The following is a 13,921-nucleotide window of genomic DNA, read 5'->3' on the forward strand; positions in this document are numbered from 1 at the left end:
TTACTTCCCACTGGAAGAAATAGCATATTACTGCTACTTTTGACATCCCTGTACCTTTTCCATATCAATGCCCTTTCTGTCCCACCCAGACATAACTGCTGTCCAGAGTTCTGTGATTATCTTGCTTATCTTTATGTTGTTTAGTTCTATGTTTTTAATCTTAATAAAATTGAAATTGCAAAGTATATAGTTTTCTAGGACCTGCTTTTTGTACTCATAATATTCTTGAGATTACTCCAGGTAGCTGCACGTGGCTATAGTTCATACATTTTCACTGTCAGGTAGAATTCCATTGTATGAATACAGCACAGTTTAGCTATTCTACTGTTCCTGGACATTTGGGTTGCTTCCTATTTCTAACAGCACTAATAAAAACTATCCCTGTATCTGCCTTTTGGGCACATAGGCTAAGTTTCTTTATGGAATAGTCTCAGAGGTAGAATTGCCGCATCATAAGTTATGTCTTTAGCACTTCCTGAATAATATCAAATTGTTTTCCAAATTGGTAGTAGGAATTTATACGTCTACCAGGAGTATATGAGAGTTTAAATGTTTCACATCCTTGGCCCATTTGGTGAATATGAAAAGGTATCTCACTGTGGTTTTATTTTTTCCCAGCACAAATGAGATTAAGAATTTTTTCCTATGTTTATCAGCCATGAGCCTTTCCCTCTTCTGTGAGGTACATGCCCATTTTTATTTTGGATTTTTTTTTTTTTTTTTTTTTTTTAACATGGGCAGGCACCGGGAATCAAACTTGAGTCCTCTGGCATGGCAGGCAAGCGTTCTTGCCGCTGAGCCACCATGGCCCACCTAATTGTTTGTCTTTTTATTCTTACTTTGTAAGAGTTCTTCTTATATTCTAGACACTTATCTTTAGTCAGAAAATACTGTATCTTCTCCCAGTTTGTGTCTTGTGTTTTTACTTTAAGATTTCTTTTGGTAGACAGAAACCCTCAGTGTTTAATCCTTTATTTTAAGGCTCCCAGCTTCTCTACTTGACCCTGCTGAAAATTACCGTGCTACCCTCAAAGTTTATCGGTGACTTGTGTATTTTAATGGCTTTCACTACAGCTTAGCCTCCCTGACCTCTCTCAAACATCAAATATTTCTTGCAATTCCCTCCTCTCTTGTCATCCTTGATTGTTTTTCTTCTATTTTCATCGGTTTCCCCTTCTTGCTCCTTTGTGCCCCTCATTTAATTTTTTCTTAACCTAAAAGCAATGGGAAGCTAGAATGATCTGAAGTGCATGTCAAAAAATCACATTGGCCCCAGAGATCAGATTACTAAAGCAGGGCAAAAGTGGAGGAGTATAAGTAGACCAGCAGAGAGTCTATTTCAGTAGTCTAAGAGATAGAGATGGGAATTAGAATTAGGGTGGAGAAGGGGAGAGATAGAGATGAATACCAGACAGATTGAGAAATCAAGGTCTTTAGCACTTGATGATGCACTAGTTAAGGGAGGTAAAGTCAATAAGAATGACTCCCAGGTTACTGGCTTATCAGACTGGAAGGAACAAAGGAGAACCAGGTTTGTAGGGAAGGGTGGTTTGTTCATTTTGGGGCTTGTTGAGCTCGAGGTGACTTTGAAACACTCAAGAAGAGATGTCAAGTAAACTGGATATCTGAATCTGTTGCTTGGAGTACACTGTGCTGGAGATGAATATAAATCTGGGAATTATTTGGGTACATGTGGTAATTGAAGCAAAGATCATGATCATAAACAAGGTCAACCAAAAGAGGTGGCATGGAATGAAGAGAAGGTAGCCTAGGACCAATTTGGCTTGGCAAAAAATGCACCAGCAAAGAAGAAAGTTGAGACAGCAAGAGACTTGAAAGGGGAGCCAAGGGGAGCCATTCCAAGAATGGAATGTCAAGAGCCAAAACGTAAAGGACAAAAAAAGATATCACTCTAAAATGTCTTTTAGTTTTAGCAACCTATACATTTAGTAATTTTTAGATCTCAAATTCTGATTTGTTATTGTCTTTTGCCCTCTGCTTCATGCTTAAATTCTGTGTCTATTCTTGGGGGATGGAGGGAGACTATAAAAATTGGATGACTTAATCAATGCTTCATTTGTTTTTCTGTTTCTGTTTTTGTCTTTTTTTCTGTCCTTTCAGCTTCCAAACTGAAGTTAGTGGAGGAATGTTCTAAGAGTGGCTCCTGGAAACAAAAATATTTTTTTTTTAAATGGTAATTAGGTTGGTTCTTAACCACCACTACTACTTCAGATTGATTATTTATTCATTTGAAATAAAGTTCATTGGCTTCTATTTATATTCTACGTTGTTGTTTGCTGCCTCCCCATCCTTGCTGATTTTATTGACAGATGCTGGTTTAGTTTCTTAATGGAGCTGGAAATGCAATATACCAGAAATGGGTTGGCTTTTTGGAAGGGAATTTATTGTTACAAGTTTACAGTTCTGAGGCCATAAAAACATCCAAGCTAAAGCATCCAGGGAACGATACCTTGACTCAAGAAAGGTCAATGGGTCTGGAACACCTCTGTCAGCTGGGAAGGCAGGTGGCTGGTGCCTGCTGGTCCTTTGGCTTCTGATTTCAGACACCTTCTCTGGAGGTATTTTCTTTCTGCAGCACCAAATGTCTCTGTCTGTGTTGTCTCTGAAGCTTTTTCCAAGATGGTTCTTTAGAGGACTCCAGTAAGTAACCCACCTTGAATGGATGGAGACACATCTCCATGGAAACCACCTGATCAAAAGTCCCACCCACAATTGGGTGGGTCACATATTTATAGAAACAACTTAATCAAAAGGATCCCACCAAGCAATATTCAATCAAGATTAAGGAATGTGGCTTTTCTGGGGTACACAACAGTTTCAAACTGGCACAGATGCATTATGTGAAATATATAGTTCTAAAGGTCTAGGTGATGCAAAAAGGTATTTTCAGAGAAGTATCACTTACTACTATCTCTTCTACCTCATTTCCATCCTTCCATCCTTTCCACCTCATTCCTACCCACCTACTATTGGTAACCAATCTCATGAGTTTGTAGTTATTCCTCTATGTGTTACTTTCTGTACCAATGAGCTGTTATATAAATATATACATATATATGTATATAATTTAATTTCCTCTTATTTCTTGCACAAAATATACTCTTGCATACTGCATTTTTTGGGGGGGTTGCATGGGCCCGGAATCAAATGCATATTTTTTTTATTGTTTTTATTTATATATTTTTGCATATTCACTCCATATCAGAACGTATCGGAAATCACTCCATATCAATTCATAAAGTATTCTACTTTTTTTTTTTTTTTTTTGGCATGGGCCGGTGCTGGGAAACAAACTCTACATTCATTTTTACAGCTTCATAATATTCCATTGTTTGGCTGTACCGTCATTTATGCGTTCACATTCTTAGACATTTAAATTGTTTGAAATATTTTGCAATTATGAAAAGTGCTGCAATAAATAACCTTGTGCATTTTCATATTGTTGCAGTTGTATATTCTGGGTAAATTCCTTGAAGTGGTATTGTTGGGCCAAAAGATAGAAGTATATGAAGCTTTACTAAATATTGCCAAATTTCTTTCAAAAAGGGATATCCACAGCAATGCATGGCTTCCCCATGACTTTGCTAATAGAATGTGCTACATTTTTTCTAAGATTGCTCTGTGGTTCAAAAAAATTAGCAAAATTACATGTGTGTGCGTGTATGGGAGGGCGGAGAATGATAAAGCAAATGTGATAAAATGTTAACATGGGAAATCTCAGTGAAATTAATCAGGAAATTTTGGGGACTTTTTTGATACTTTTCTGTAGGTTTGAATCAATTTGAAATAATAAGTTTAAAAATTTTTTAAAGAATTGGAGTTGAGTGGGAATGGACTTATTCTTCAGTTTTCTAAACATTTTTCAAGCAATAATAATTAAGAGAATGCATTCTAACTCCAGGAATTGAAAAATAAGTCAATGGAAAAGAAAAAGGGAGCCCATAAATAGATTTGTATACATGGGATTTATTATAAGAAATAAGTGGCAGTACAAATGAATAAATTCATTGGGATTATTTTATATCATTGGAAGAAAATTCAAGAGTGATCCCTCCACTATACTTCTTGCAAAAATAAATTCCAGGAGGCAAAAGAGCTAAAATTGTGTGTGTGTGTGTAGAGATACATTTAGAAAGAGAAAAAATATTTCTTTTTAAAATAATGCACATGCATAACTACTGAGGGAGACACTTCTTATTAACAGAGTAAATCTTGAAACCCTCTATACATTGCGTTATACACACCTTCTGCATGTGCGCAGTTTTAAATTTTAATGCAATTTTATTGATACATATTATATATTCATATACTGTGTAATCATCCATAGTGAATCTTCAGTGGTTCACAGTATCATCATATAGTTGTGCAGTCACCATCACAATTGACTTTTTTCTTTCTGTTTTGTGAATAATAGCCTGTATACAAAAAAGCAATAAATTTCAAAGCACACCACAACAATTAGTTGTAGAACAGATCAGTTTGGTACGGGCTGCAATTCTACAATTTTAGGTTTTTACTACTAGCTGCTCCAAGACACTGGAGGCTGAAAGAAATATCAATATGATTTAGCAATCATACTTATTTGTTAAACACTATCTTCTTTGTATAATGCCACCATTTCCTTTGATCTTTCTCCCACTCTTTAGGATCATTTGGGCTATGCCCATTCTAACTTTTTCATGTTGGAAGGGGAAAAGAGCTAAATTTTAAACAAAATAAAAAATAGACAATTAAGTTTAAAAACTAAATTTAGAAACAAAATATTTAAAATACTAGATTGAACTAATGTCTATAAACAAAAGGTATAAATAGGTAGTTTACAACATCACCTAAAAGGATTCTTGCCAAAATATTTCACTTGAATCAAATCAGGCAAACCCTGAAATAATCAGACAAACCAGTTTGAGATACATTCCACATAGCTGGGATTAGCTTGGACTCTTAAAAATGCCAAGGTTATGAAAGAACACAAACAAACAAAAAACCCCTGTATATATGTGCCAAGGGTGACTAAAGAGGAATGGCAAAAAAATTCTTAACTAGATTTAGAACATAGGGGAAAAGAAGATATAAATACCTTTGGGGGGAGACTTGAGAAATCTGAATGGGAATATATATTTAGATAAGATAATATCAATTTTTAAAAGTCTTAGGTTTAATAATATTTCGTTTATGTAAGAGAACGTCCTTGTTCTTGGACAATACAAATTAAAATGTTCAGGGGGGTTAATGTAATGACGTCACTAAATTACTTTCAAATACTTCAATAAAAACAAGCAAAAAGTATGTGTGTGTGAAAGAGAGAAAAATGGAGAACACAAACATTACAAAATGCTGTCAGTTGGCAAATCCAAATGAAGGGTTTTTGTTTTTTTGGGGGGGTGCATGGGCCAGGAATGAGATGAAGGTTTTTCGAGTGTTTCATTGCACTATCCTTGCGACTTTTCTGCAGGATTAGAATTTTCAAAATGAATGTTTTATTTTAAAAATAAAATAAAAGGCTTGGGCAGGCCACAGTGGCTCAGCAGGCAGAATTCTCGCCTGCCATGCCAGAGACCCCGGTTTGAATCCCAGTACCTGCCCATGCAAAAATAAATAAATAAATAAAAGGCTTGCTTACAACCACATCCAACACTTGCAATTGTGAGATTACAACACTCCGTACGAATTATCACAAAACAAAAACTTAATTACTAAATTAAATTTGTTTCTCCCTTATTTATTGATTCAGTCATCAAGTGACCTCTATAAAATTGATAGGTAGCACATGAAAATATGCCAAGTGGCAGAGTCCTGGACAAAATTAGTCATGGTCATGCAAATGCATCAGGAAGTTTACAAGTAGGGGAGGCTTTCCCTATTACTCCCCTTTCTTCTTCTCAGCTAAGTGAAGTACAGGTCTTTGGTCAGAAAAAGTAACAGATAAATAGCATAACAATTATCAAAGTTAGCAAGACAAAAGTCAATTTGTTACCTTGATGTCCCATTCTGAAAAGCCTTCTCCTGAAGGCTGTTCTTTCAAGTGAGAGCTAGAAACAAAGTTCATTGATCTAGAGAATCAGAGTGGAGGAGCCCTGGGGGAGTTTCCACTCTCTCTTAGCCCTTTCTCTCCTCCTCAGGGTGGGAAGAGATAATTATTAGCAATTTAATGCACCTGGTTTGCTATTAGCAAGACAAAAGTGGTAGCTTGATAGACTGCCCCACATTGAAGGATGAAGCCTTCTTGAGGGGGTAGAAACTCTAGCCTGCTCTTCAGAATAAAGGTCATCTTGATCCCAAGAACCACCTGACTACCCTTAGGGTGGAGACCATACACCATGGAGAGCAATAGGATTCACAGATGCTACTGAAGAAAGAAGTCTTTTTTATTTTAATCATTCTATAGTTATGTGGTGTATGGTGGAAGTAGGACATTGGCTCAGGAGCTGCACTGCTTGGTTTCGAAATTCCAATTCTGTCACTTATCAGCTCTCCATGCTTACTAGTTAAGTGACCGGGGATAAGTTATTTAATCTCTTTGTGCCTCAGTTTCTTCATCATTATAGTGGAGGTAATCACAGCACCTACTTCATAGGTTTGTACTGAGCATTAAATGTATACAAAACGTTTAGTAAGCTCTATACTCAGCTATTTCTCCAATAGACAACAATGTATGCTCATTGATCCGCAGCAATATTATTTTCTTTCTGAGAATAGTACTTGCACATCTCTCTGGCATAACTAAGGGGTTATATATGAATAAATGGAGTCTGAATCACAGAATCAAAGAGAAAGGAAAGAATATGCTATTTGGTGACTATGGGAGGACCAAGCAAACCTGGAGATAGTAACTGAGTTGTGTTAATGTCTCAGAAGAGTGTGAGGATGGATCCTATGGTCCTTTCTTTGGGTATAGGCAGATCTATTCATAATAGAAAGTCAACTTGACCAAGTTGATCATTTAGCATCCTAAAACTCTGAATTTCTTCAATCAAAAACACAGAATGACCTCCTTTTAGGCATTTGTCTAAGAACAAGGTCTTGAAGAAATTGCTATGTAGCCTCTACGAAAAGTTTATTTGAGACAACTGATATTAAGATAGGCAGAATGGAAATTCCACTAAGTTTATCTGTTGATATATTGCTTTCTGGAAATTTAACTCATTGCAGACTAGATTACAATGCCTTTCTCCTTTTAACTCAGCTGGCTCCACTGGCTCTGGAATTTTTAGTGCTTTGCCTTAGGCTTTTACTCAGGCTCAGGGACCTGTTTTGCCAGATTAATAACATTTCTTAAATTTCTAAAAAAGAAAATCCATTTGGAGAAATTGACCGTTATGTGTTTCAATTTCCTTTACTCAAGGAACATCTTTTCCTAGAATTCAGTACCAGAAAAAAGTTTGAATCTCTGTGAAACATCCACGATTCTTTTTACGTGCAACAATAGCAATTAGGTAATCCATTGTTTTCTTTGTTAGTATTCAGTTGTATTAAACTCTCATATCATATTCAATTCATTTGTACACACAAGTGTTTATTAATGTGAATAGAAGAAAAGGACAAAGGGAAGGCAACTATTTTGGCAGCTATTGCAGTATTCCAGGTGAAAAGTAATAGAGGCAGAGTTGGGCTACAAATTCAAGAAACAATTCAAAAACAGGTAGGATGTAGGGATTCAGGAACAGAGAGACCATTCCTAGGGGTTCTAGTTTAGAAAATTGACAAGGTAGTGACACCACTAACCAAGATAGAGGAATAGATTTGGGGACTAGGGAAAAACTCAGATGGATTTGGGATATGCTGAGCTATCTTAGGGAACATCAATTATTTGGGAGGCTAGAAGTCCTAGATCAAGCTGTCTCCAGACCATTCTTCCTCCAAAGTCTGCAGCATTCTGGTGATGGCTCAGACAATGCCTCTGTCACATGGCAGTCTGTCTCCTGTCTCCTCCTCTGGCTTCTACTTGTAGGTCCAAACTTTCTCTGCATACAAGGATTAAGGCCCACTCTGTTTCAGTTTGGCCTCACCTTCATAGGTTTAAGAGAATGCCATTTAAAATCAGTTCACATCCACAGGTCCAGAGCTAGGACTTGTTCATATCTTTGTGGGACGCAGGATTCAAACTACAATATTTTGTGCTCAGTTATTCCAATACATGTATTCTTTTTTTTCAAAGTCAGGTTTATTGGAGTACAAATTTTGCAAGCTTTATCCAGGCATGATTGGTGAACAATATACTGCACGTATTTAAAGATTATAACTTAATGAGCTTTAACATATGTATACACCCATGAAACCATTATCACAATCAATATATCGCCAATCAAAAGTTTTCTCATGCCCCTTTGTAATACTCTTTTCCCTCCCCCTGCAACCTGTCACTAATAAATTAGTTTACATTTTCTAGACTTTTATGTATATGGAATCATGCACTATTTATTCTCTGTTTGACTTCTTTTACTTTGGGATCCAACCATGTTGTTGCATTTATCAATAGTGCATTGGTTTTTATTGTTGAGTAGTTTACCATTATGTGGATGTACCACTATTCATTTATCCATTCATCAGTCACTGGACATTGAGATATTTCCAGCTTGGGACCATTATAAATAAAGCTGCTCTAAACATTCATATACAAGTGTTTGTGTGGAAATATTCTTTCCTTTCCATTGAGGTATAACTTATCTATAGTAAAATTCCTACTTTTAAGGTATACAATTCTGTTTGACAAATGTACATAGTATAAATTTGAAAGATGTATACAATCATGTAACCACTACCACAATCAAGATCTAGAGTGCTTATATCCTCCCCAGTGTTCCCTTGAGCCCTTTTGTTGTCAATTCCTTCTCTTCACAACAAGTCCCTGGCAACTACCAATCTGACTTCTGAGCTATAGCTCTGTCTTTTTAGAATGTCATATACATGTAAACATATAGTATGTACTGTGTTTTTGTTTGGACTCTCTCACTTAGCCTATGCGTTTGAGATTTAGCCATGTTGTTACATATATCAGTAGTTCATTCCTTTCTACTGCTGAGCAATATTCCATTGTGTTGCTATAAGACAGTTTGCTTACCTATTCCTCATTTGCTGCACATTTGGGTTATTTCCGGTTTGGGGCAATTATAAATAAAGCTTCCATAAACATTTCCATACAGGTCTTTTTGTGGTGATATGCTTTCATTTCTTGTGAGAAAGTACCAAGGAGTGGGATTACTGGGTCATATGGTAAATGTGTGTTTAACCTTAAAAGTATATTCATTATCAAACTTCAGTTTCTCTTATCCTTTGATCTCTCTATTTTCATCTTTTATATTAGCTAACTCCTATCTTCATTCCTTGTTTAAATTGAATTCCATCATTGATCAGTTCAAACATATTTTGCTCATATCTTCAAATCCTTATCCCACAGCCTTCCTGTCAAACGCACCCTACAAAACTCCATCCCCTGGATCATCTCTCTTCTCGGTATCTATTTTGGGGCTACTCTGTGGATCTTGAGAAAAACCATTAGTTTCTCTTTCCCGACTGCTAAAGTAAATACTATGTTATGTGGTGGTTTAAGGAATGGGAATTTATTGGCTCATGGTTTTGAGGCTAGAAGAAGTTCAAAATCAAGGCATCATCAAGGCAATGCTTTCTCCCAGAACACTGTGGAGTTCTGGGGCTGGATGCCAGCTATCCTTAGTCTCTAGCTTTTCTTTCACATGACAAGGCACATGGTAATCTTCCTGGCCTCTCTCTTCTGGGTTCTATTGGCTTTCAGCTTCTGGCTGCTTCCTCTGGCTCTTTTCTTTCTCTGTGGCCTTCCCTACATGACATTCAGTAATTGGATTAAGACTTATCCTAAGTCAGTTTGGCCACCCCTTAACTGAAATAACCTCATCAAAAGGCCCTGTTTACAAGAGTTCACACCCACAGGAATGGATGAAGTTTAAGAACATGTTTTCTGGAGTACATAGCTCCAAATCCCCACATCATTCAATGTACCTACTGATGTGACATACAGTGGAAGTCTACAATTTCATATTTTCTTAACACCGCAAGGAAATCTTTTAAAGCTTTCCTGGTCAAATCATATTCTCCCCAGGAGCTATCTCAAACCTAATCTACTCTTATCAAGCTTCAGGCCCCACCCCTACTTCTCTTCTGCTGGGGTCCTAGTAGATGATCTCAGCGGAATCCATTAGACACCACCAGTGGCATATCTACTTCATCTATACCCTTTCTTGCACCCTTCCTTGCCTCTGACATCTTACAATGAACACTAGAGCCTGGCTCTGCCTCTCACTTTGGATCCCACCCCACCTTAGTTTCTCAGAGTCCTCACTCTATCAAATGTTCTTTTTGCTCTGTATCTTCATCCTCTTTCTCCCTCATGAATCCTTGCTATCCTATAGCTTTCTTGCTATTTCTTTCCTTCTATTTTCTGAAAGATATCATCCCTGTGCTCCAGAGAGCCAGGCAGGAGGAGTTTTTGCTTTATCCCCTTTTTGGGAGATGGTCAGCTCTCCCAGAGAAGAAATTACTGCCTCTAACTGGCTCCTGGATTCCTAAAGTTGTGCCTGACCCTAGGCCTGAGGCATCAAGAGGCAAGGACTTGGTGTCCATGAGGCAGCTCAGACCACTAGAGCTCAGGGGCCTCTAAGCGAGATATCTAGGGGCCCTGTGGTAGTTAGATTCAGGTGTCAGCTTGGCCAGGTGAAGGTACCTAGTTATGTTGCTGTGGACATGAGCCAATGGTGTGTGAACCTCATCTGTTGCTGATTACATCTGCAGTCGGCTAGGAGGCATGCCTGCTGCAATGAATGATGTTTGATTTAATTGACTGGTGCTTAAATGAGAGAGCTCAATGTAGCACAGCCAAGCAGCTCAGCATACCTCATCTCAGCACTCGCAGCTCAGCCCTGCCCAGGCCTTTGAAGATGCAGAAAGGAATCACCCAAGGGAAAGTTGTTGGAACCCAGAGGCCTGGAGAAAAGGCCAGCAGAGATCCCCTGTGCCTTCCCAGGTAAGAAAGAATCTCAGTTGAAAGTTAGCTGCCTTTCCTCTGAAGAATTATACATTAACTAAATAAATCCCCTTTTATTGAAAGCCAATCCCTCGCTGGTGTGTTGCATTCCAGCAGCTAGCAGACTAGAACAGGCCCTAGGCCTCATAAAGAGATACATCAAATGCTGCTTAGGGTAGTGGGGTGGGGAAGCCACATCTGGTCTTCAATCAGGGAATGCCCCTCTTTCATCTGTGATATTTCTTTTGGATGGTGTCTGGCACTTAAACAACAATACTTATTAATTTTGGCATGGGCAGGCTCTGGGAATCGAACCTGGGTCTTTGGTACCACAGTGAGAATTCTGCCACTGTGCTACCATTGCACTGACCAAATAACAACTTTTAAAACACCAGTCATGGACTTTAGATCAGAGTCCTAAGCTGCTCTCTTCCCCCTAAAAATGGGGGTATTCTCCCTCCTCCCAAAAGGGAGATCTGCTCAGACCTGGTCAGCTGCCAATTTACCAGCTGAGTGGCCTTCCTTTACTGCCCTGGGTCTCATTTTCTGCAAGATGGACTGAAAGGAGCTGAGAAGGGGGTAGAGGGGACCTTGAATCTTCAGGTTTTTTTTTTTTTTTTTTTCCAGCAGAGTGACTCTAGAAGGAAGGTAGGAAAACCAGACAGACTCCCTCCACCCACACAAATAGACATACTTCGTCCCCACTTCCCCACTCTAGCAGAACAGAAGCTAAGAAAAACTGTGAACACAGCAAATATAAATAAGAGGTCATAGGGGAAAACTATGCAACAATGAAAAATAATGATTTATAAGCAAATGCAACAGTACTGAATCTCACAAACATAATGTTGCGCAAAGAAAGCCATATACAAAGAGTACATGACATGTTTCTATTTATCTAGAATCTAGATGCTAGATTTTAGAATATCTAGATTCTATATTCTAGGATATGAAAACAAGTAAAGCTATTCCACTCTATCAGAAGTAAAGACAGTGGTACCCTGGAAGTTGACTGAAGGGGATACAAGTGGCGGTGGAACTTTTGGAAAGCTGGTAATTTTGTTTCTTGAGCTGGGTCCTGGTTACATGTATATATCTAGCCTTAGAGATCAAAGTGCATCACTTCCACTGAATTCTCTTGGCTCAGGTAGGTAAAGAGGCCTGCCCAGGTTCAAGGGGGAAGGAACGTAGATGGCTCTTCTTACAGACAGCAACATTATTTTGTAAGAAGACTATGTGGGACGGGATAGATATTGGTGTGACCATTTTAGAAAATATGATTTGTCACATAGTGCATCAATGTTGAGCTTTTCTTTGCCCCTGCCCATCAATACTTGTAATAAATCACCAAATCCTACTACTACTCTCTCTGATACCATTATGCCTGAATCTGTCTATTTTAGCCCATTTAGACCACGTTTACCTTATCCCACCATCATCCCACTTGGATCACTGCAACAACCTCCTAAGAAAACTAGTCATTTTGCCTCCAGCCTCACCTCTTTCCAACCTATTCTCTATATTGAAGCCAGAAAAATTCAACACCAAATGTATCAAACAAGCAAACAAAACTCTGTTTGCCTAAGTATTCCTAGGTAAACTTATTGTGTTTAGAGATCCCACCAGATTGCCCAGAAGTGAAACATTGTGTTGTAGTTTTCTGTATGCACAATCCACCAAGCTTTATTTATTGTAATGGCTGTTTTTGAACAAAAGTTACAGTTTGGATACCAGGTTCAAAAAGGTCATTCTTTCGTGATAAATTACTCCTATGTAACATGTCGTTTAGGTTCAAAATATTTCAATTCATTCAGCTTTCCTTAAAGTCCAAGGACCACCTGCAATAGAATTATATAAGAAGAATCTGTCTCCAAATTTGCATCTAAATAAAGAATGCCATGAGATTCTAAGGTATACTAAAGTTTGATAACTATTAATTAAAGCACATGACCTGCTGTTATGGATCGAACTGTGTATCCCCTCATCCCCTCACCCCTGCCCCAAATATACTGAAGTCTTAACCCTCAGTACCAGGATGTGACCTGATTTGGAAATAGGATCATTGCACGTGAAATTAATTTAGTTAAGATGAGATCATTCTAGAGTGGGACAGGTCTTTAGTCCAATATGACTGGTGTCTTTATAAGAAGGGGAGAGGAGACAGAAACACAGGGGATTACACTATGTGACAACAGAAGCAGATATTGAAATGCTGCTGCTGCAAGCCAAGGAACGCCAAGAATTGCCCACAAATAACAAAAGACAGGAAGAGGAATGGAAGGACTCTGCCCTACAGATTTCAAAGGGCCTGAGGCCCCACCAACACCTTGATTTCACACTTTCAGCTTCCAGAACTGTGACACAATAGAGTCCCAATGCTTTAAGCCACCTATTTTGTGGTACTTTGTTACAGCAGCACTAGGAAACAGACACTTGCCCAGATAAGATAATAAGCCAACAGGCACATCATGTCCTTTATCTTCTCCAGCTTCTCCCTGATGTCCCTTCCATCTTCAGTCAGAGAAGGTGGGTAGTGAAGAAGCATTTATATGCAGACCTGGACAACTCTTCTTCCTCAGTTGCCCTCCTGCCTGTGAGATGAATCCTGCAGGTTCATTCCTTTGAGTTTACTCTGTCCTATAAAGGCTCAGGGCCTTGACTCATTCAGATCTCTCAGTTTGGAAAGTCTCTCAGTCTTTCTCTTCCTATCCCATCCCTCTAAGCTTCGTATAGTTATCAGGACCCTACATACAATCCCTCCTCAGCATCTCAGCACTTTTTCCCATGCCCACAGTCATTTCATGCACGTGCTCATTCAGACATTTAACCCTATCTGTTGAGCCAGATACTGTTCTAGGGGCTAGAGATACAAAACTGAAAAAGAAACAAAAACACAACACATAAAAA

This window comes from Tamandua tetradactyla, chromosome 2 (genome assembly GCF_023851605.1).
Source record: "Tamandua tetradactyla isolate mTamTet1 chromosome 2, mTamTet1.pri, whole genome shotgun sequence".
In the NCBI taxonomy this organism is placed as follows: Eukaryota; Metazoa; Chordata; class Mammalia; order Pilosa; family Myrmecophagidae; genus Tamandua; species Tamandua tetradactyla.